Source organism: Pongo pygmaeus, chromosome 19 (genome assembly GCF_028885625.2).
Source record: "Pongo pygmaeus isolate AG05252 chromosome 19, NHGRI_mPonPyg2-v2.0_pri, whole genome shotgun sequence".
Classification (NCBI taxonomy): Eukaryota; Metazoa; Chordata; class Mammalia; order Primates; family Hominidae; genus Pongo; species Pongo pygmaeus.
Window position 1 is genome coordinate 90,597,909 of NC_072392.2, and position 21,708 is coordinate 90,619,616.

At 49.0% G+C, this 21,708-nt stretch overlaps 1 long non-coding RNA gene across 1 annotated transcript in view; it reads right to left on the minus strand.

The window, feature by feature from the left end:
* Nucleotides 1-21,708, minus strand: part of LOC129017693 (uncharacterized) — a 187,311-nt gene that overhangs the window by 6,550 nt on the left and 159,053 nt on the right. Inside the window, exon 2 of the long non-coding RNA XR_008495114.2 lies at nucleotides 18,663-18,725. This is a non-coding gene — a long non-coding RNA (uncharacterized LOC129017693). The remainder of the gene's footprint in view (nucleotides 1-18,662; nucleotides 18,726-21,708) is intronic.

A 21,708-nucleotide genomic window follows, 5' to 3' on the forward strand; every position in this document is an offset into this window, starting at 1 on the left:
AACTGTTGCAGGACTTCTGGGGAGGCTGCTTCAAAAGGTGCTGGAAGGAGCCCAGTTTTTACTTGCCTGCCTTTACTATCTTCTGCTTTCAATGAGGACATGATGGCTGGTGCTCCAGCAATCATCTTGGACTCTGAGGGACATGGAAAATGGAAGGCATGCAGTCTGATGGTCTAACAAGAAGACGGGAGCCTGGATGGCTGACAACCCCACAGCTATCACGTTAGCCTTCAATGGCCTCCCTCCGGATTTCTATGTGAGAAAGAAATGCTCTTCTGTCTTAGTTAAGTCATTGTTGTGTTGTCTTGGATTTTTTTTTTTTTTTTTTTTTTTTTTTAGACAGAGTCTCACCCAGGCTGGAGTGCAGTGGCACAATCTCAGCTCACTGCAACCCCTGCCTCCCGGGTTCAAGTGATTCTCCTGCCTCAGTCTCCTGAGTATCTGGAATTACAGGTGTGTAAAACCATGCCCAGCTAATTTCTGTATTCTTAGTAGAGATGGGGTTTCACCATATTGGCCAGGCTGGTCTCAAACACCTGGCCTCAAGTGATCCACCTGCCTCGGCCTCCTAAGGTGCTGGGACTACAGGCATGAGCTACCGTGCCCAGCCCGTTGTCTTGGATTTTTAGTAATCATCATGGGTACAATATATCACAGATATAGGCAAGCAGGATTCAGAGTCACTCAAAGACAATGGTTCTCAAACTGTAGCCCTGATCAACAGGCTTGACATCACCTGGGAACTTGTTAGGAATGCAAGTTCCTGAACTCCACTCCAGATTTACTGAATAAAACTCTGAGAGTGCAGCCCAGCAATTTGCTTTAATAAGCTCTCCAGGTGATTCTGATGCAAACTCAAGTGTGAGAACCACTAGTCTAGAGCAAGATTTCTCAAGCAGGCATGCTTGGGGCTGGACAATTCTTGGTTGTGGGAAACTGTCCTGTGCATTGTGCGATGTTCAGTGCCATCCCCAGCCTCTACTCACTAGATGCCAGAGCCCCCCCAAACCTGATCCTAGGCGTGATCATCAAAAATGTCTCAGACATCAGGGTATGCCTGGGATGAGGGGAGCAGGCAGCAAAATTGTCCCCAGCATAGAAACACTGTCCCAGAGGAGTGATTCTTAACCTTGGCTACGCTATAGAATCACCTAGGAAGCTTTTCAAAATTCCAGTGTCTCAGCCTCATCCCAACCCAGTTAAGGCAGAATCTATGAGGGCAGGACGGAGACAGCAGTGAAAACTCCCTGGCTGAGTCCAATGATGAGCCAACGTTAAGAATCGCTCATTGCAGAGGGGCAGCCAGCCAGAAGAGGAACTGTGTACTCCAAGCTGGTGAAGCTACTGAATCCTGATCGTGAGCAGGACATGAGGTTCCAAAGCAAAAACTGTAATAAGAGTGGCTGGGGTAGACTTGGGAACCAACGTTGTACCTGCCAGATGGGTGACTAGACGGGGTGGAATTCCTGGCAGCTGTGTCACCTCATTTCCCATAAGAACAGGGTGGACACCTTTCAGTCTCTCACATAAATAATCACACAAAGCCTCAGTTTCCTCCCCTAATAAACAGCACACAATAAGCCAGCTCCCACGAGGTGCTACGCATTAGCTCATCCCACGAAAAGAACTGTCTTAATAAAGGCAGCCATGTGACCATGAGCCTCTTTCAAGATAAACTCCATGGGCACAAGGATACTCTCTGAGCGGGCACAAGGATACTCTCTGAGCAAGCACAGATTTCACATATATTTAATAGAGCCCTGACAATAAGCTTGGCAATGGGGCCATAAAGGAGGTGGAGTGGAGAAGGAGGAATTAAATGAGAAACCAGTGACCAAGAATGAGGGAGGGATGAACAAGCAGATGCCCTCTCCTTAAAAAGAAAGATTAAGTCCCGTATAAATTCTTTCTCCTGCCGGGAATGAGTTTTTCTTCATTATTTCATTCCCAGCCTGCTCTGCTAAAATGCTGAGCCGAGCTTTTCCTTGTTTCCCTTGGCCTAAATCATTAAGTCCAGGATGTCAGTAGGGGGAGGCAAGGGGGTGTAGAGAAGAGGAGGAGAAAAGGAGGAAGCTAACCGGCTCTCACTCTCTCAGGTGTACCAAGTCACTGCAGGACCAGGATCAATGGCTTCCCTGCACTCTACATTTTCAGCCCCACCTGGCTAGCCCAGATAGAAAGATAAAGGAACAGGTACCAGTCTATAAAGCATACAGAAAAAGCCAACTCCCAGCATGTCTCCCAGAGGCCTTAGGGCCAGCATGTCCATTCTTTCCCAAGGGATTTGCCTTCTATTCTTTCAGTCCTTTTACTGCAGCTGATTGGGACAAGGAAGAAGAAATCCAATTGCTCCATACCAGCAAGACCAGAAAGACAAGGAACCCAGGATTCTGTTCCAGGTTTCTTTACTGTGTCTAAGGATTTCCAACAGGTCACTGCAACAAGTGAGTCTGAAGAATATAGGACGTTATTGCTTCCAGTGTTCCCACCTTCCTTTTTCTTTCTTTTTTTGAGACGTTGTTTTGCTCTTGCCACCCAGGTTGGAATGCAGTGGCGCGATCTCAGCTCACTGCACCCTCTGCCTCCCAGGTTCAAGCGATTCTTCTGCCTCAGCCTCCCAAGTAGCTGGGATTACAGGCACGTGCCATCCTGCCCAGCTAATTTATATATATATATATATTTTTTTTTTTTTTTTTTTTTTTTTTTTGAGACAGAGTCTTGCTCTGTCGCCCAGGCTGGAGTGCAGGAGTGCAGTGGCGCCATCTCGGCTCACTGCAAGCTCCACCTCCCGGGTTCACGCCATTCCCCTGCCTCAGCCTCCTGAGTAGCTAGGACTACAGGCACCCGCCACCACGCCCAGCTAATTTTTTTTTTTTTTTTTTTTTTTTTTTGTATTTTTAGTAGAGACGATGTTTCACCATGTTGGCCAGGCTGGTCTCAAACTCCTGACCTCAGGTGATCTGCCTGCCTCGGCCTCCCAATGTGCTGGGATTACAAGCGTGAGCCACTGCACCCGGCCCACCTTCCTTTCCTTACCCTCCACCACCCCCTCCTCACAAAGTCAGAGATCTCCCACTTGACTCAAGTCCCTGGGTTCCCTCCAGCCAGTAAACCTCGTGTGCAAATGTCCTGACTCTTGCAAATGTGTTAAAAAACAAACCTTAAAAAGCTTCCAGATGTTCTGTTTGTATTGTGGTGCTTCTCTGCGCTGTTCTCCAGAGGCCAATACGCAGTGCACAGCATCCTGACTGCCCAGATAAAATATGAGGCAGCCAAGAGGCACAGCCTGGGGGTGAGTGGGGATGACCCTTCCCCCAGGACCACAGCTCCCCCAGTTCACCCATTAACTCTTCCATTGCCAAAGGGCAACTTTCCACGCAAAAACCTTCAAAAGACTGCAAAGGAACAAGCCTGATAAGCTTTTAGGTTTTGTCTCCTCTGAGTGTCCACCTCACCTCACCATTAAACTTCTCACACCAACTGCCTTTGGGATGTCAAGTCAGGGACTCAAGGACACAAGAGTGACCATCCTACTTAAGATGCTAAGTTACCATTTTCAAGGACATCTTAGGAGCTGGACCATCCAGAATGAGGGAACAGAGTTCATGAGTTGTCGAGGCCCCTCTGGGGCTGGTGGCCTCTGATCTACAGAAAGGTAATTGCCAACGGGCCAGCTTGTGCACACACAGCCACACACGCAACCCAAGGTGCACGCACCTGAGGGCCCACGATTCTTTGCACAGGGTGACGCCTGCTCCCTTTGATGCTTGCCGGATGTGTTCCCAATGGGCAAAAACCAGACCTCAATAAAACCCGGCATTATCAAGAGGCCGGTGGCTTGTGATTGCACCAGCCTGTTATCTCCGAGGCCCTGGGTGGGGCTGCTTTGCGGTTCTCCATTGAAAAGCATTAACTTATAGGTAGATCAAAGACCCTCCCGAACCAGCCGACCTGGATCCCTTGTTTGTCCTGGTGGACTGTGCCAAAAGATGGACTTTAAAGATAATAGGTACCCCAGTCCCAGACTCCCTTCTGCCCTCTCCTTATCATGCATTACGTCCCTCAGGGGCCATCCAACAGCCAATCATAAAGCCTTTCCTTCTCTTTCTTCAGATGACCCATTTAGCAGCAAGTGGGGGACCTGGACTCTGCCACAACAATGGGGATTGAGAGGGAGAGAGAAACAGTGACTTTGAGACCAGGCAGGAGCTCTTCTCCCCTTTGGGAATCAGACCAGGAGTGAGATTCCAGAGAGATGGTCACTGATTCCACTCTCTCCTCATGAGGGATAAACTGCTAAGTCCTCTTCACTTGGTCCCTAAAGTTCCCTGTTGGCCTCTACTGCCCACCCAGATGTTTGAGAGCCAGCGGTCAGTCTGCAGTGAGGACACAGTGGGACCTCTGAGTTGTTTGGATCTGGGTCACTGAGCAGGACTGCCCATTGATATGGGAGAGAAAGAGTATGTGTCGCCAGACTGGGTGCTGGCAGCCTGCTCGCCTCCTGATGTTCCCCAGCCCGGTAGTGTAGGTCGACCCGGTCAGCTGCAGGCTGCAGGCTGCAGTAGCAGCCATGTTTTCCTTCTTGTGTTGAGGGTACCAAGCTCACTGTCTGGCAAAGAAGAGGCAAACGAATGAATGAATGAACAAATGAACAAATGAATGGATCGCTAGCAACACAAACTAGTCATTTTAAAGCATGGGAGGCCCTTAGCATATGAACCCACTCATTCCTACCAACAGGAAAACACTTCAGGTGGCAATTCTCAGAGATCCCACAGCTTAATGATAGGAAGTCAGATCAGGATTCCAGTCCTGGGTGTTAGCCTCTTAGGAGTCGTAGGCTCCTGGGCAAGTTACGTCAAATCTCTTGAACCCACCTGTAAAACAGGGATAATTTCTAGGCTTGTTGTGAGGACTGAGTTAAGTACTAAAGACTCAGTTAATTTTTTTTTTTTTTTTTTTTTTTTTGAGATGGAGTCTCTGTCTATTGCCAGGGTGGAGTGCAATGGCACAATCTTGGCTCACCGCAACATCTACCTCCCGAGTTCAAGCAATTCTCCTGCCTCAGCCTCCCGAGTAGCTAGGACTACAGGCATGCACCACCATGCCCAGCTAATTTTTGTAGTGTTAGTAGAGACAGGGTTTCACCAAGTTGGCCAGGATAGTCTCGATCTCTTGACCTCATGATCTGCCCGCCTCGACCTCCCAAAGTGCCGGGATTGCAGATGTGAGCCACCGTGCCCGGCCTATTTGTTCTTATTACTCTATTTCCCTATGGCATTATCTCCATTTCAAAAATACAGTCAGCATATTTCTGAAGAGGAAGGACGTTAAGCCACTTCCGTGGTTATTTTCCTGCTATAAACCATTCCTAAAATGTGTACAATAAAGCCCAGATCCATCTTCCATTACTCCTTTTTTTTTCCTTTTTAAATCAATAAAATTGTTTGTAATATTTAGATTAACCCTTACCTCGCCTCCTTCTATATTCCCTCAACCACCCCTAAAAGTTCTGAGAACTTGTGTCCACATGCAGGGAGGAGGTAATGAAGGCAGGAGTCATGAGCAGGGCACTTAAGACACCCTCACCATGAATGATTTAGCTCAGCTACTGATAAAGGTGTTATTCCAAAACAGCTAAGACTAATCTAAACTCTAGCTTGGCTATTATTTCATGCGACATTACATAGAAATCCACCTCCTGTATCTTTCCCTCATATCTTTCGTCTTTCTAATTTGTGTTCTCTCTTCCTTGAACCCCTGGTTTGTCTGTCTCTGTCTCACTCTCATTAGAGACACCACGGCCTTATGAGCCAAGATAGGCCAACTCAACTGGAAACGATGTTTATGGGGGCTCTGTCTGTTCTGCCTGGTCCTGGCCCTGCATGGCCTGGCCAGCTTGTGGCATCCGTGCCAAGGTGAGCGGGGGAGCTGGGCCTCGGCACCCTCCCATCACGATGGGGCCAGGCTGTTACCCAAGGCTGCAGCTGGACTCTCAGAGGCACGGGGAGGTCAGGCAGCAAGTTCACAGAACAGGCCACCCACACGGCACATCAGGGCTGCTGGACTGTCCCCAGGGCCAGAGCCGCTCTGGCCCTTGGCCCTGACTCGGAAGACTCCACCATATGGCCTCCCTCTGGGAGGGTGAGAGGAAGAAAAGAAGTAAACCAGGGGCTAGGAAGAGCCATGCTGCCCTCTGAATGCCAAAGACCCTTCTTGGGCATGGGGTTGGTGGGTATTAGATTTGCTCCCAGCAGGTCTGAGACAAGAAAGGGGGTGTCCAATAAATGAAATGGGTAACAGCTGATCGCAATACGATAGATGAGCAGATGAGAAGGGCTCTCCCTTTCTGCTCTTCTCGGGTTCATTTTCTCTCTCTCTCTCTCTCCAGCCCCTAAATGTGTTTCCAAGGTTTGATCTGAACTTCAAAAACCCTGAAGTTTTTGGGAGTCTTCACACTTTTCTAATTAAAGACCCAAACTGGATTTTCATGTTTGCAGAGAACTTTGACCAAAAGTGTAGGCAGCACAGCAAAACAGGAAGAGAACTATCTCTCTCTTGTTCTCTTGCGTTTTTTATTTTTGTTGTTGTTGTTCTCTCTCTCTCTCTCTCTCTCTCTTCCTCCTCCCCCTAAAAAGTACTGGGGGGTAGGGGAAGGAAGCAAACAAAACCTCTCTGCAGCTTTGGCCCCTAAGTCCCCTGAGCCTGCCAGTGTTCTGTTGACAGCCTTTCTCTTTTCTGCGGTCCTATAGGCACCAGTTCCATCCCTGTTGGGACAGGGGTGGGGGTGGGGAGAGCTGGGCAAGGCTCTGGGAAAAGAGAGGAAGGAGGCAAAGAGTAGATTCTCTGGCACAGCTGCCAAGAAAAGAGCCCGAATGCCTCGTCTCAGCGGAAGGCAACCCTCCTGGGCTCCCAGGCATGCTGGGGCTTGCTGAAAACCAGAGCCTTGGCTGGCAGAGGCGGTGGACACGGAACCAGAATTCAAAGGGGCGGCCGAAGGAGGGGGGTGCGGGGGAAGAGGGGGAGGTTTCAGTGAATCATATAAATTAGAGACAGAAAGGATGTCAGGCCACCTTCATTTCCTTCCTCTCCTAATGGGAATTATCTCATTAGCCCCGAGCTTCCTAGAGGCTAACTTTAAATGATTCCCGTAATGGGGGTTTCAATGTACACCCCACCTCCCCATCCGATCTGACTCTTAGGAGAGCTAAGAAGCTCTTAAAGGAACAGCAACAAAAAGACGCCAGTTTTATCTACTGACCACTGATATTTCATGCAACCTAAGGATGGCCCTTTCTCCTTCTAGGTCCACTTTTAGGAATTTATTGTGAGAAAATAGTCATGAATATGGTGATGAGCTGAATAATGGCACAAACTCTTGCTCCCCTCCACTCCCTAATAAAAGACAGTCATGTTCTAATCCCTGCTATGTATGAATGTTACTTTATGGTATATAGTAAAAGGGACTTGGCAGATGGAATTAAGTTAAAGGTCTTGAGATGGGGAGATTATCCTGGAATATCCAGATGGACCCTAAATGTAGCTGTAAGTGTTCATATAAGAAGGAAGCAGAGGAAGACTTGACTACAGAGAGGAGAATTCCACAAAGGCAGAGACTGGAGCGATGTGGCTCCAAGCCAAGGAATGCCAGCAGTCATCAGAAGCAAAAAACAATTCTCCCCTCAAGCCTCCAAAAGAAACCTGCCCTGCTGACAATGACTTGGTTTTAGCTCCAGAAGTCTCAGTCAGACTTCCGGCCTCCAGAGCTACAAGAGAAAAATCTGTGTTGCTTTAAACCACCAAGTTTGTGGTAACTTACTACATCAGCTTCAGGAAGCTAGTACAGATATAAATAAAGTTTGCTGCAAGGATTGTCATCAGAGCCTTATTTCACAGCAAAAGGGAAAAAAATGTTGGAAACATAAAAAAACTATTAAAAAATAACCATGTCACATGTTCCTACAATGAAATACTAAACAATCAAGAAAATATTGAACTATTACTTAATGATAAGAGATTAACATCCTATAACTAAATGTGGTTCCTAAGTATTTCCTTTGCTTTTATACATTTTTCTAATAGTAAGCATCTTATAATTCCTTCTGTCATTGTATAAGTTACATGTTTATTTGCAGAGTGGTATGAGTGTTAAGGATGGTTTGATCCCTTTCTATGAATAAAGATGCAGGAACTGCTGGAAATTTAGTAGAGGAAGTCAAACAGAGCAGGAGGTCCAGAGTTGGCATCCTTCTGGGCTCTGAAAACCCCCAAGTTTCCTGGCAAAAAGACTCTCCTCTACACACACCTCATCCTGGCACCATGGGGCATCTGGCCTGCAGACCCTGCCTGCTAACAAATGAAAGAGTCCAGTCTCCTTACCGTGCAGCCCAATTCCCCAACCCCCCACCTCAAGTCTGGGAGAAATACAGACTTGAGTTGGGGGTTGGGGAATTGGGTTGCAAAAACAACCCTCAAAGCATGGTTATTTTTGCCTCCTTACTCTTCTCTGTCTCTCAAGGTTGGGTGGTGTATTAGTTTACTAAGGCTGCCATTTCAAGTTAGTACAAACTGATGGCTTAAAACAACAGGAATTTCTTCTCTCACAGTTCCGGAGGCCAGAAGGCCAAAATCAAGGTATGGAGAGGGTTGATTCCTTCTGGTGGTTTTTGGGGAGAATCTGCCCCCTGCCTCTCTCCTGGCTTCTGCAGGCAATCCTCAGCATTCCTTGGCTTGTGGATGCACCACTCCAATCTCTGCTCCATCTTCATAGTGCCTTCCTCTCTGTCTTCTTCTCTTCTAAGGATGTGTCATTGGATTTAGGACCTGAATCCAGGATGATTTCATCTCAAGATCCTAGCTAATTACATGTGCAAAGGCCCTATTTCCAAATAGGTTAGATTCTGAGGTTCTAGATGGACATGAATTTTGGAAGATCACTACTCAAACTATTACAGAAAGCCTTCATCTTCTCTTTCTCTTTGGAGATAGGATCTCACTCTGTAGCCCTGGCTGGAGTAAAATGGTGCCATCTTGGCGCACTGCAACCTCCGCCTCCCAGGCTCAAGTGATCCTCCCACCAGGATCCTCTACAAAAAATACAAAAATTAGCTACCTGTGTGGCTAATTTTTGTAGAGACAGTCTCCCTATGTTACCCAGGCTGGTCTTGAACTCCTGGGCTCAAGCAATCCGCCTACCTCTGCTTCCCAAAGTGCTGGGATTATAGGTATGAGCCACCATAGCCAGCCTCCCTGCTCTCTCTCTACTTCAGTTCATTTTTTTTTTCTGTTTCAGTAATTCCACAAGGTCTTCTCTGATTCTTCCAGGTCCCATCCCTTCACAGAACTTTTCTGTAGTCTGCATCCCACAATTCAGCCATAATGCCATACTCTCATCCCCTGTTCATTGCCCAGGACCTACAGATGGAAGTATCCAAAGGCAGATGGACACTGCCTAAACGGATGAACTTCCCAACAACTGCAGTTGCCAATGTCAGAATGGGTGGCCTCAGGAGAGATAAAATTCTCCATCATTAAAGTGGCCAAGCAGAAAGCACCTATCTGGACAGGCTGGGAGGATGTTGTGGGTCTGAATGGGAGATGGAATTAGGTGGTCAAAGAGAGTCTGATTTTATTAAATATGAGAGCAAAGGCTGTACTCAAATAACTTAGTACAGTGCTGAGCACTGAAAAGGCACTAAGCAGATGGGTATTACCCCACTAGGGATGTTCCCTTAAATCTCAATCTTCCTCCTTTCAACAAATGCATGGAACTATACAAAGCAAAATAAACCATGAGAAAGAAAATGCTAAGTCTGAGACTATTTGTATATTCAATGGCCATTTGCAGACCACCTCCTTGGTATACTGCACTATGGGATAGAATCTGACACTCTTCTGCAAGTCTCTCTTCTTTGATGGCAAGGTGACAAGCAGGGCATGGTGGCATGAGCCTGTAATCCCAGCTACTTAGGAGGCTGAGGTGGGAGAATCACTTGAGCTTGGGAGTTCAAGACCAGCCTGGGCAACATGGTGAGACCCCATCTTCAATTTTTTAAAAAAGCAGCAGCAGCAGCAGCAGGTGATAAACCATTGCAAATCCCATGCCAGGAGACACCTAAATCAGCACCTGCCATGGTTATGTGACCTGAGAAAGGAACTCAATGCCACCAGAATGTCTAGATGAGCAGTTGGAAGGTCCCTTGGCAAAACCTAAGAGATGGGGTTCTGGGATCTATTTTTGTGCCTGCCCAACCCACTAAGAAAGGGAGAGAAGGCAGAGGAGCTGCTCTCTGCAGCAGCCAAGGGCAGGCTGTCTGCTCATGCTGGAGCCCAGACAAAGGACACCCACCCGGTGGTGATTTATCAGCCGTGGGAGGCCCAAGAAGCTCTTAAGCCGCAGGTGGGTGCCTGTAAAGCCACCCTCCCTGGGGAGCACAGACCTCAGGCCTTGCTCTGCTGCTAATCACCATAAGCACCCCGGTGCCTCAACCCCGATCTGGGTGGCCCTTAACCACTCCCAAAGCCCTGTCACATGCTCGGTGATCTCAGCCGGCCTCACATAAACCCTGTCAAGTAAGCAGGACAGGTGTTGTTATTATTCCCACTTTACAGATGGGGAAACTCTGGGGGAGCAGTTTGATGGCTTGCTCAGGGCCACCCAGGGAGTGTATGTCCCAATTCCTCCCATAGACTAGGCAGGCAAGTGGCATCGCCACTCCCTCTGTGCTGCCCGCCAGCACTTGAGGGTTTTACAAAGGTGGCAACAAATACCAGGGATGTCTCTTCCCCCTGGGCCCTGGGTCCCTTTTTGGACACTGGGGAGCCTGACTCACTAAAACTCCTGTGTCTTTCTGTTCAATCATCCTCCCTCCTCCTGCTTGACAGTTTGGAAGTGGAGGGGCAGGGCCCTGGCAGGAGTAGACATAGCTTGTGCCCAGGCTGAGCCTCCCCCAGGAGCAGTAAAACATGCCTTTTGGGATCTGAGAGGAGAAGCTGCCCATTCTGTACTTTTCCAGACATGGAGAAAGAAAGAAGAAGGCAGAGCTGATTTGAACTCCTGACTCAACTCACCAGCCCTGTAGAGGTCCTCAGAGATGAGCCTTGTATTTCACTCAACAGCCCCAGGAAGTGGTTTGGGGGACTTCAGAGCAGAATGGAGCAAGAGGAACACTGCCCTTGTTGGGGGCCAGAGGTCGGTGGGGAGTGAGTTAGTGATCCTCAGGCCAAGGGCCTCCACGGGAGGGTGGGACCCCTGAACCCACATAACCCATGCTTCCCAAAGGCCTTCACTGCAGATTTGATGGAGCCGCAGGAACCAGGACTCAGGAGGTGGCACCTGCAGGGCCGGGAGGAGAGGGACATGCAAATGAGGCCAGGCCATCCACAGCCTACTCCTCCTTGAAGCCCAGAGTCTGGCTGGCTCCTTGAACCTGATCTTCTAAACAGGACCAAAAAAAAAAAAAAAAAGTTGTGATTTCCCCTGATCAACCCATTTCTTTTTCCCCCTTCCCCAACCCCTGTGGAATCTGCACCCTCAAGAGGCACCTGGGGAGCCACCAGCAACTAAGAGTTCAAGGGGCTCCTCTGCATTTGGGGTCAGGCAGAGAGGAGCCATAGCAAGGGAAGTGAGTGGACAGTTGCAAGCTGTGAAAAGCCAAGTTGCCTCCAGGCATCTAGGCCTGCGTTTGGTTCCCATGACACTCTTACTGGCAGCGTTAATAACTAACCACGTCCCAGACAGGTGCTGGCGGCCTAGCCTTAGGAGTTCTTGTTCAGGGCTGGAAATGAGTCACTTCCCTTTTATAGTCTGCTAGGAGACTGAGTCACCCAGGGGCCGACCCTTTCACACAAGTTCTCACACCCTGGCCAACTAATATCCATGTTCATACCCTAGACCTACCCATCTACCAGGTCAGCCAGGCCCAGTGGGGCTGACCCTCATGATCTATGTCAAACAGCATCCCCCAGGAGTGACCCAGTCCCTGCCTTCTCCCTTTGTCCCCCTACTCTCTCAATGGAGATGGCCCACTCACTGTCCCAAGAGGCAGCTCCTGCTTGGGCAGCTGTCTGAGAAGGACAGAATCTGACAGGTGGGCTCCCATGCCCAAGGCCCGGTTAGAGCCACCTAATTTTTGACCTTACTCTAAACATTGCTCTCATACATCCTCAATCCTCTGTTTGGAAACCAAAAATACCAGAAGTGGAAAGTTCCAGAGCCGATGAACTAAAGGACAAAACTGTGATGCAGTAAGTCGGCTTCATCCCTCTCGGGAAGGGCAGAGGCTGAAAGCAGGTAAACTGAGGCCCGTGACCTCCCCTACTTCAGTAGTCAGGTGGGAGGCAGGATAGGTAGGTCATCGAGTCCAAGGCTCCAAGCACCCACACTCGTCAGGTGGCTCTGGTGTCAATCTCTCAGGACTAATCTCCTGATAGACAACAAATAAACGTCATTAGAGAAAACAAGCTCATATACATTTTTCAGTAACCCTTCTTTCCCCACTCTTGTATGGCCTCTCTTATGTTTGCCAGCAGGTGGGTACCCATGCCCAAGACCCAGTGACATCCACCTCACCTTTGACCTTTACCCTAAACATTGCTCTCATAACTCCTTAACCCAAGGGGTGCATTTGGTCTCCCTTTTTTAATTTAAAAAATTAATTTTTCTTAATTAAAAAAGAGGGTGTATTTAAGAGAAAAAGAAATAATGAAACTAAAAAACAGGAGGTTAAAAAAAAAAAAAACCTCCCCGAAATAGTTTGGGGATTTACTTTTTTTTTTTTAATCCTCAGAAAGTCCCTCTTGCTACCTGGTTTCTAAAACAGACAATCAACAGAGATGACATCAGATTAAACAGCACTGGGTGTCTCACTGCCAGGGGCTCCAGGCAGGTGTGAGACTGACAGGTTGAGAAAAGATGACACTATTTCTTCCCTTAGAAGATGAAAACCAAGGAGGAGAAATGACAGCAGAGGCTGAGCCCCGGGTGTGGTGGGAAACGTGACACCCTGCCAGCCGTTGGCCTTTTGGGTGAACTCTGCTCGCTCCTCTCCATGGGACGACACTGCAATCCGGCGCTTGTTAGTTCCCCCATCTCTCAGGTATCACAGCCAAACTCACCCCAGGGGCTCAGAAAGCTCAGCCTGTGGCTGTCTCACCTACACAGAGCCCCCTGGACTTTCCAAGCCTGCATTTTGAACTCTGTTGGCTGCAGCTGTGGCTTTCACTTGACCTCTGCAGAGAGAGAGGGGCTTTCCCTGGGACACATGTCTTGCACATAGCAGCTAAGAGTGCCAGCCAAGCTTCGTCGATAGCACCAAGGGTCCAGATGCCAGGAGAGAGACTCCACCCCCAGAGGTGGCTCAAGAGTCCAAGTGAGTCATGAGGTCTGACCAGCGACTATAATGTCCCAGGGTGAAGTGGGAGGCCTGGAGATGGAGCCCGCTGCAGGGACAGGAACCGCAGTGACTCACAGTTGGACCCCGAGGGGAAGTTCCATCTGCAAATCCTCTAAATGGCTCTGGTCCCCGGGTGAGCTCATCCGCACTGCCGCTGACACTCAGAACCAGGACTGGCTTCTTTCTCCCAGGGCCCGGGTTTTTCACTCTCAATTATGGTTATGGCAGAAACCAACATTCGAGCCGCAGCACCTCTCCCCTACCCACCACACACACACACAAACACATGATGGATGGACCTGGGGAGACAGCGTGTCCTCCTGGAGCATCAGAGTTTTCATCTTTAAAAATAGTCCTTCCTCCTAATGATCTCACCACAGAAGCTTTTGGAGCTATACGGTAGGGAATGTGACAGTTCTTTAAAAGGAAGTATGTGAAATCCACACAAGGCAGTAACAATGTAATATCACTGTTTATAACTTTGGCTCCAGGGACCCGGCCATGAGGCTACCATCTTGCTCCATCTCCCTGGGCCATTGGTCTGGGAGCGGAAGAATGCAAGGCACGGGGGAGGAAAGGGTCCATGTTGCCCAGGAGCCTGGCGGGATCACTCAGAAACACACTCAACCTTGGGAGAAACACACAGGGAAAGACCCCACCACTCCCATTGCCCTTTCCTTCTCTAAGCGTTTCCAACAGACTGCAATATGTCCACAATTCTAAGGCTTCATCAGGTAGAAGGGGGTTCTGGCGTGGCCCCCAGCTAGCTCTCCACTGTGTGCATGAACAGCAAGGTCCCCCAACGAAGGGCACCAGGCATTCATTTCCCTTATAGGTTCTGTTTTCAGGTTACATGCAATCACAGGACAGTTGCTAATCACCACCAAGACGGGGCCGTCCCAGAAGCATTCTTAGAAAGACACGCTGGTTCTGCGAGCTCTGAAGCACCCTTAGCCTGTCCTGCCTGGAGGATCATTGTGGCTGCAGGAAGAGAAAGACAAAAGAGGAAAGACGGCTGACCCATTCATTCCTGCTGTTGTCAAGTTGTCCTTTCTTGGAGGGAGGAGGAAGACGGGAGGGTGCTAAGAGGCTGCAAGACAACAAGGGGACCCCTCAAAGAGCTTCAGGGAGACCACAAAAAATGATCTCAAGCAGTATTAGCTGCTCCGTGGCATGATAATGTCCCCGCTGGGTGTTCCCTGCACTCTGTACCCCTCATGCCCTAACACCATCAGAACAGGAGGAAGGGGGCATTTGCTGTCTCTCTCTTCCTACCCATCTTCCCCACTCCATTTTTTTTTTTTTTTTTTTTTTTTTTTGGCTGCTGGGGCTGCAATCTGCCAGTGTGACCCCTGGTGGCTCTGCAGGCAGTAGGGTGAGGAGGGTGACCCTCATATGAAGCCATGACCCCAATGCAAGAGGCCATCCTGAATCTGGGAGTCACGGTTGTTGAGAATCAGTCCCTGAGAAGTAGCACCATGGCGTTTCATCTCATCGCCACCATCAATGTCATTCTATGGTAACGTATGTGTGCCACTGTGTGCCCGGGACACAAACAGGCACATTCGATACCCCTCCTGCTTGGACCCTTCCCCTGCCATCCCCTCCTCCCACTGGCCGCCCTGTTGCTCTCAGCTTCCCTGTAAAGAGGCCTTTTTCACACTGAGTCGGATCACAGCATGCTTTGCTCAAAACCCTGCCTGGCTCCCACGTCCCTCAGAGGGAAGGCCCAAGGCCTCTGGGCCTGACCTGGTCTGATGGCCACCGCCCCCGCCTTGGCGCTCAGCACTTATTGAACTTGATTCTCAAGCACACCATATACTCCTGCCTGCTTTGGGCCCCAATGTACCTGCTCCCTCTGTCCCAAAGGCTCTTCCCCAAAACATCCTCCTATTAAGTCTGTGCTCAAATGTCACCTTCTCCATTCAGCCCTACAACCTGCCCTCCACCTCTCTCCCTGCACTGCACACTGGAGCTGCCTTTCCTGCCTCTGTGGGTTTTTTTTTTTTTTCCATAACACAATCACCTCCTTACATACTAGATAATTTACATACTTACTATTTTTTACTGTTTGGCCTGCCCCACCTTGACAGCCAGTGGGGATGCAGAACAGGAAAGAAAAAAGAGGAATGATGGCTGACCCAGTGCTTCTCGTCTTTCCTGGCCCCATGATACAGTTTGGCTCTGTCCCTACCCAAATCTCATCTTGAATTGTAGCTCCTATAATTCCCAGTGTTGTGGGAGAGACCTAGTGGGAGTTAACTGAATCATGGGGACAGTTTCCCCCATCCTGTTCTGATGGTAGTGAATAAGCCTCACGAGATCTGAAGGTTTTACAAGGGGAAATCCCTTTTGCTTGGTTCTCATTCTCTATTGCTTGCCACCACATAAGACATGCCTTTCACCTTCTGCCATGATTGTGAGGCCTCCCCAGCCATGCGGGGGAGGTATGTCCGTATCAGCAGACGTATGTCTCAGGTATGTCTGTATCAGCCCCATGAAAATGGACTAATATACCCCATTAGAAGCCAAGCCCCATGCCAGCAGGACGGAGCCTGTTTTGTTCAGTGTCTGTTCTCTGCCTAGAGCAGTGCCAGCAAACAGTGAGTGTCCCGTAAATATCTACTAGGTGAGTGAATGAATGAATGAACCGATGAACAAGTGAAGGGTGGAATTACTGCCACTCATGGGGAGGGGGCTATGCATCTCATGGAATGAGCTGGTCTTCAGGGTGGGGTTCCCTGGGGAGTGGGGGAGAGGGCTGGCAAAGGCAGAAGGTGCTGCTTCCAGAAAGGCAGTGCCCGCAGTTTGCCTGGAAATCCCCTTGGCATCACTCATTAACTAACCCCCACCCCAATACACATCCAAACCCAAACAGTAGCTGAAGAATAACTTCAACCATAGACTCTCTTTCCCGGCCCACGCTCCCACCGGTGAGTGTATGCCGTCATCTGGGCACCTACTGCGTGCTCCTTGGATCCCACGATGAGCAGTGAAGAAAGGATGGCAGGGGATGAAAGAGATCCCCTCCCACCCTCATCCCACTCTCAAGGCACTAGCTGGAAGGCAGAGCCAGCACCGCAGATGAAGTTCTGAAAGTGAGCTGGTGGGCAGGTAAAGGAGCTGCCAGCCCCATAGTGCCATGGATGTGGTGTTTTAAGCAGGTGAGGTACACAGATGGTGACACAGGGAGGGGGTATGCTGAGCACAGTGGCAGGGTACAGTCAAGTCCAGTCCTGGGGTGGGATACAGACCAGGTGAGCTGGGCTGAAAGGATCCAAATGTGAGTGGGAAGTGATGGGAAGTGAGGTGGAGTGTCCAATGAGATTTGGTTGCTGGGACAATAAACAGCCATGATGGGTTTTTTCAAATAAGAAAATGCCATGTCCAATGCTGGATTTCAATAAGAGGCTTAGGGAAGATACCGATAGGATTACTTTAGGGAGGAAAGACTTGGAGTCCAAAGGCTGGGGCCCCTTGTGGTTATCCCAGCTTGTTCTACGAAAGCCAACACGAGAGGGGTGACTGGGAGAAGGGAGGGAAAGGATCAAATGGAAAATTGCTGTGGAGTCATTGTCAGGACTTAGTATTCTAGTGAGTGGGGGAGTTAAAACCAATGTCCGTCTTCCTCCTACTTGAGCTGTGTGGAATATGATAAAGATAAATAAGGAAGGGAACTAATAGATATCTACTATGACCTCGACTTTGGATTTGGTTATTTCATTCAATTCTCAATCTCCCCTGAGGACAGGGTATTAGCATCAGCATCTTGCAGATGAGGAAATTGAGGCTTTGTAATTTACCCAAGATCATATCCAGAGCTAGGGAGATTGTAAAACACAGAAGAAAACCACTGACATTCATTGTAAATGCATAATACATCCCAGGCACTTAACTGTGTATTCTCTCATTTCACTTCAAAACATGGAAGAGATTATTTTTATGATCTCCATTTTATAAATGTGGAAAGCACAGTCCAGAAAAGTGAAGGTCACCAGCCCCAGGTCACAAAGCAAAGACACAGTGGAAATGGGATTTGAACCCAGGGCATTTGGGTCCACACTCTACCACTACACTAGACCGATAGTGACAAATTTGCAACATAATCTGTCTAGATCCAAAAATGTGTTTGCGTTGTACAGCAACTCAAGCAGTATTAGCTGCTCCATGGCATGATAATGTCCCCACTGGGTGTTCCCTGCACTCTGTACACCTCATGCCCTGTACACCATAAGAACAGGAGGAAGGGGGCATTTGCCCTCTCTCCTTCTCTCCTCCTACCCATTTTCCCCAATCCCTTTCATTTCTTATTTTTTTCTTTTTCTTTTTTTTTTTTTTTTTTTTCTGCTGCTGGGCCTGCAATCTGCCAGTATGACCCCTGGTGGCTCTGCAGGCAGCGGGGACAACCCTCTCCCAGGCTTCATAGTAGTAGAAATGATCTGTTGATTCCAATCAAATCTGACCATGTTCTGAGCTTCCAGCTTAGTACTTATGACTGAGACTTATACCCAGTGCTGTAACTGCTGTGGATGGTGGAATCTAGACAGCCCTGGGCAAACCCAGCCCTTGCAGTAGGAGAGCGGCCCCTTGTTCCACATCCTGTTTTATTGGGAGCAGACTGCAGTCGGCAGCATGCCAGAAAGCCCTGATATCCCGTTTAACCCCATGGACAGTCTCTGTGCTCCTGAAGGCCAGCAGGTGCAATCCACCTGTTTATCTCCTGGACCCGCAGGCTTTGAGTCAGTCACCTGCTTCATGTTCTCCCTGCAAACTGCAAGACCTCTGTGCCCTGCAGTGGACTCAGTGTGTTCAGGGCAGGTAGCAGGAGCTGTTGCATGGTGCCCCAGGGAGCTGGGAAAATTCATGGTCACTCGAAACAGCAATAGATCCCAGCAACAGTCCAGGCCTGGCTCCCTCACTAGTTAACTGTGTGATCTTGGGCGAGTGACTGAACTTCAGTCTCCCCATCTGTAGGGTGGGCATAACAGGACCTGACTGCTAGAGTTGTGAGAGGTAAAAATGAGTTGATTCAACTAAAAGTCAGGAGCACACAGCCTGGCCTGAATTGTGATGACTGTTTGTACTTATTAACCCTGTCTCTGGGGTTCTCCGATGGCTAACTGCAAAGCTCCTGCCTGCAAACTGCTGCTCTGAGCTGGGGGCATTAGGGATGTCTGGGCAAAGGGTTGCACTGAAGAAGGAGCAAAACCTCAAAGCAAGAAGAGCCACAGGGAGGCAGCTGTACTATGACTGCCAAGTGCAACTCACCTCTTTCTTGTCCTTTCCTGGTTCAAAGCACCCACTGAGTCAGCCAGAAACCTCTGATTCCACCTAGAAAAATAAGGGAAGAGTGACACCAGGAAGCAAGATAATGAAACTCATCTTGAAGCTTAAATGTGGACGGAGTGGTTCCTCGGTGCCAGACAGCTCCCCGCAAGTACATAGGAGTTTAATAGCTGTTTATTCTTCCATATAGACTAAAACTACATTCATCGGAAAAAGGGGAGTAATTCATTTCCTATTCCAATTATGGATACAGCAGACCGAAGAATATTTTCAAAGAAATACAGTTTATTATGATCACAAACTTGACCTAGAATAAACTAAGATGTAAATGGATCTTTACACTGGATAGTAATTTTTTTCAAGTTATAAAAATACTTAAGTTTACAATGGACATTTACTACAAAACAACCTAATGCCACAGTGCCAAGTTGTTCTGTTTTTATTGGGTCTTTTACTCCTATGATCCTATTTCTGAATGTTTATATGTTCTAATTTATTATACGTCTGAACTCACTGAATGGGATGACATATGAGGAGCATCTAGTGCCATGTCTGGTCCCTATTAAGCACTCAATAAACATCAGCTATACTATTATTAATTACACATTCCTGTTGTGGGTTTCTCTTTCATTCCACCCATATAATTCCTGAACAAACGTACACAGATATCAGCATACTTGCTGCTGCTAAAATAGATATTTAATCTTTAAACCCAACCTCTGTTCAATCTAATTCAGACACCAGGAAGAGTAGTATTTCAAAAGGTGTTTAAAGATAATAGCCCCATTCTAACTTTCCCCATCATTAGGCTCAAAGAAATCACTCTAGACCCTTAGGTTGGCAAAAGAAAACAGAGAGAAGAAAGAAAAAAGGGAAAAAGAATACCATCAGATTTGAAACAGAAAACTTGTAACCTTCACACACAAGAGAAAGGATTGTCTCTGGCTGGTGTTTGTTCTTTTGCTGGGTGTACATTATAAATGATCACTCCAGTGGTTTCTGAGTTACTGAGGACAGGACTGGGCTGGTACCCTGTGGCCAATTCCATCAACCAGCACCTACCACCAGATCAGATTGGAGGTCCGCTTGGGCTCCAGCACCCCCACCCCCCACAGCAGCAATACATGTTTGCTGGGCCTACCTCCCACGTCCACACCCATGAACTTAACCCAGGACCAACCTCCAATGCACAGGCTCCTGATTGCAGCGCAAAGGAGGTTGACAGTTTTAGTCCCAATGAATCATGCAACACTTGGGACCTAACTGGCCGATGCTGGACCTAACCTGCAAATGCTAGAAAACTCGCCGCAACAGAGCGAGCAAAACTCCACAAGACCCACCGACTCCAACCCCCGCATCTGGAACGGGTTCCTGTTTCTACTTTATACAGAGCCACCCCCATGCGCAACCCATTTTCAGTTTGTTACTAGGTAGGAAGCATCCAATAAACTCATTCGAGCTAAAGCCCAACTGAATGGACGTAGCTTCAGTGTTACCCCTCCATGGGGGATGTGCATTTTATCCTGACTCAGTCTTAACTCTTAACCCTGTCCCCGTGAAGCCTCAATTCTGCCGATTTAATAATGGCAGAGACTGGGGAGAGAGAGCAGTGGGACACTGGAGAGGGATCTTTTTGAAATCCTACAGTGGGGAGTAGGTGAAAGAGGGGAGGCAGAGGCTTACAGTGGAGGCTCTCAGACCTGGCTACTCATGGAAATCCCTGCCCCCTCCCCTGGGCAGCTGGAAAATCATTCTGAAGCCTGAGCCCCATCCCCAGAGGTTCTGATTGCTATAGGTGAGGCCTGGGCACTAGGATTTTTTTTTTTTTAAGTTCCCCAGGTAAGTTTAATAAGTAGCAGACTCTGAGGATCATCTGGCCGTCTTGCTGAAGTTTGCATTCGGGGGGTCTGGGGTGGCAGCCTGAGATTCTGCCTTTCTAAAATGCTCTTGGATGAACCCAGCACTGGGGGTCCTCAGAACACTCTGAGTTGCAGGGACTTACAGGTATCCCCTCTTGCCCCACCTATGCCCCCGAGGAACCTCAGGCAAGCTGACCACACCCCTACCTCCAGCCACAGCTTTCTCCTCTGGGGTGGAAAACACTTTTCCAGGAGGCCCCAGAGACATGCCCAGTTGACTTCTCGAGTGCCAAATGGGTAAGAGACATTACTCATGTCCCAAGAGACAGCTGCCCCCTTTCCCCTTTCCTGTAATCCTGTTCTAAGCAGTCCGGCTTGTACCCTGAAGTGCACCTGGATCACTGCATTCAACACAATGGTTTGTTTCTGCTCTGGTCCTTAAAGGGAGTAGGGGTCTCTTGCCTGCTGGCTTTTTGCATTGGCAGGATGATCAGGGCCACCAAGACACAGGGCTGCCCAGGGAGCCTGACTCTGTCCAGGGCCCACTGGCCTTGGCATCTGCCCTGTGAAGCCCTTCCGTGGCTTCACACACACCTCCCCACCACGTAGCACTGCCCTTACTGTCCTCACCGCGGACGGCGGTGGGACAGGGAGTGGATGGCACTCCCTCGGAAAAAGGCCAACAGCAGCACACCACACCCGACTCCAAACCTCTGAGGGAGGCCACAGACTGCAACTGGCTACCCACAACCTGCCCCCAAGGGTCCCTCCTTGCCTTCTGCACCCCCGGCCCCACCCCTCCCGGTTCCTTCCAGACATTCCCGGGGATGCCTGGAGCCATACACCACCTAGTGGTTCCCAGCTCAACACCAGCAACAAGACACCTCCAACCAAGACGGAAGAGCCCTCTCCTTCAGGACACCTTAGACTGAGGAAACAAGAAATAAAAGGCCCAGCAGGTGAGGCCACAAGGAGACATTAGGCTGGAATACGTCCAGTCCCACAAACTCGCCACCTTCTCCAAAAAGTGCACCAGGGAAGCAGGAGGCCATGCTGGAAAAGGCGGCCACACGCTACAGGAGAAGACCAGGGTGGAGAGGGAAAAATACCTGGAACGGGAAATGGGATGTCAACACTTTATGAGCTAGAGCCCCCTCTTTGGCCAGAAT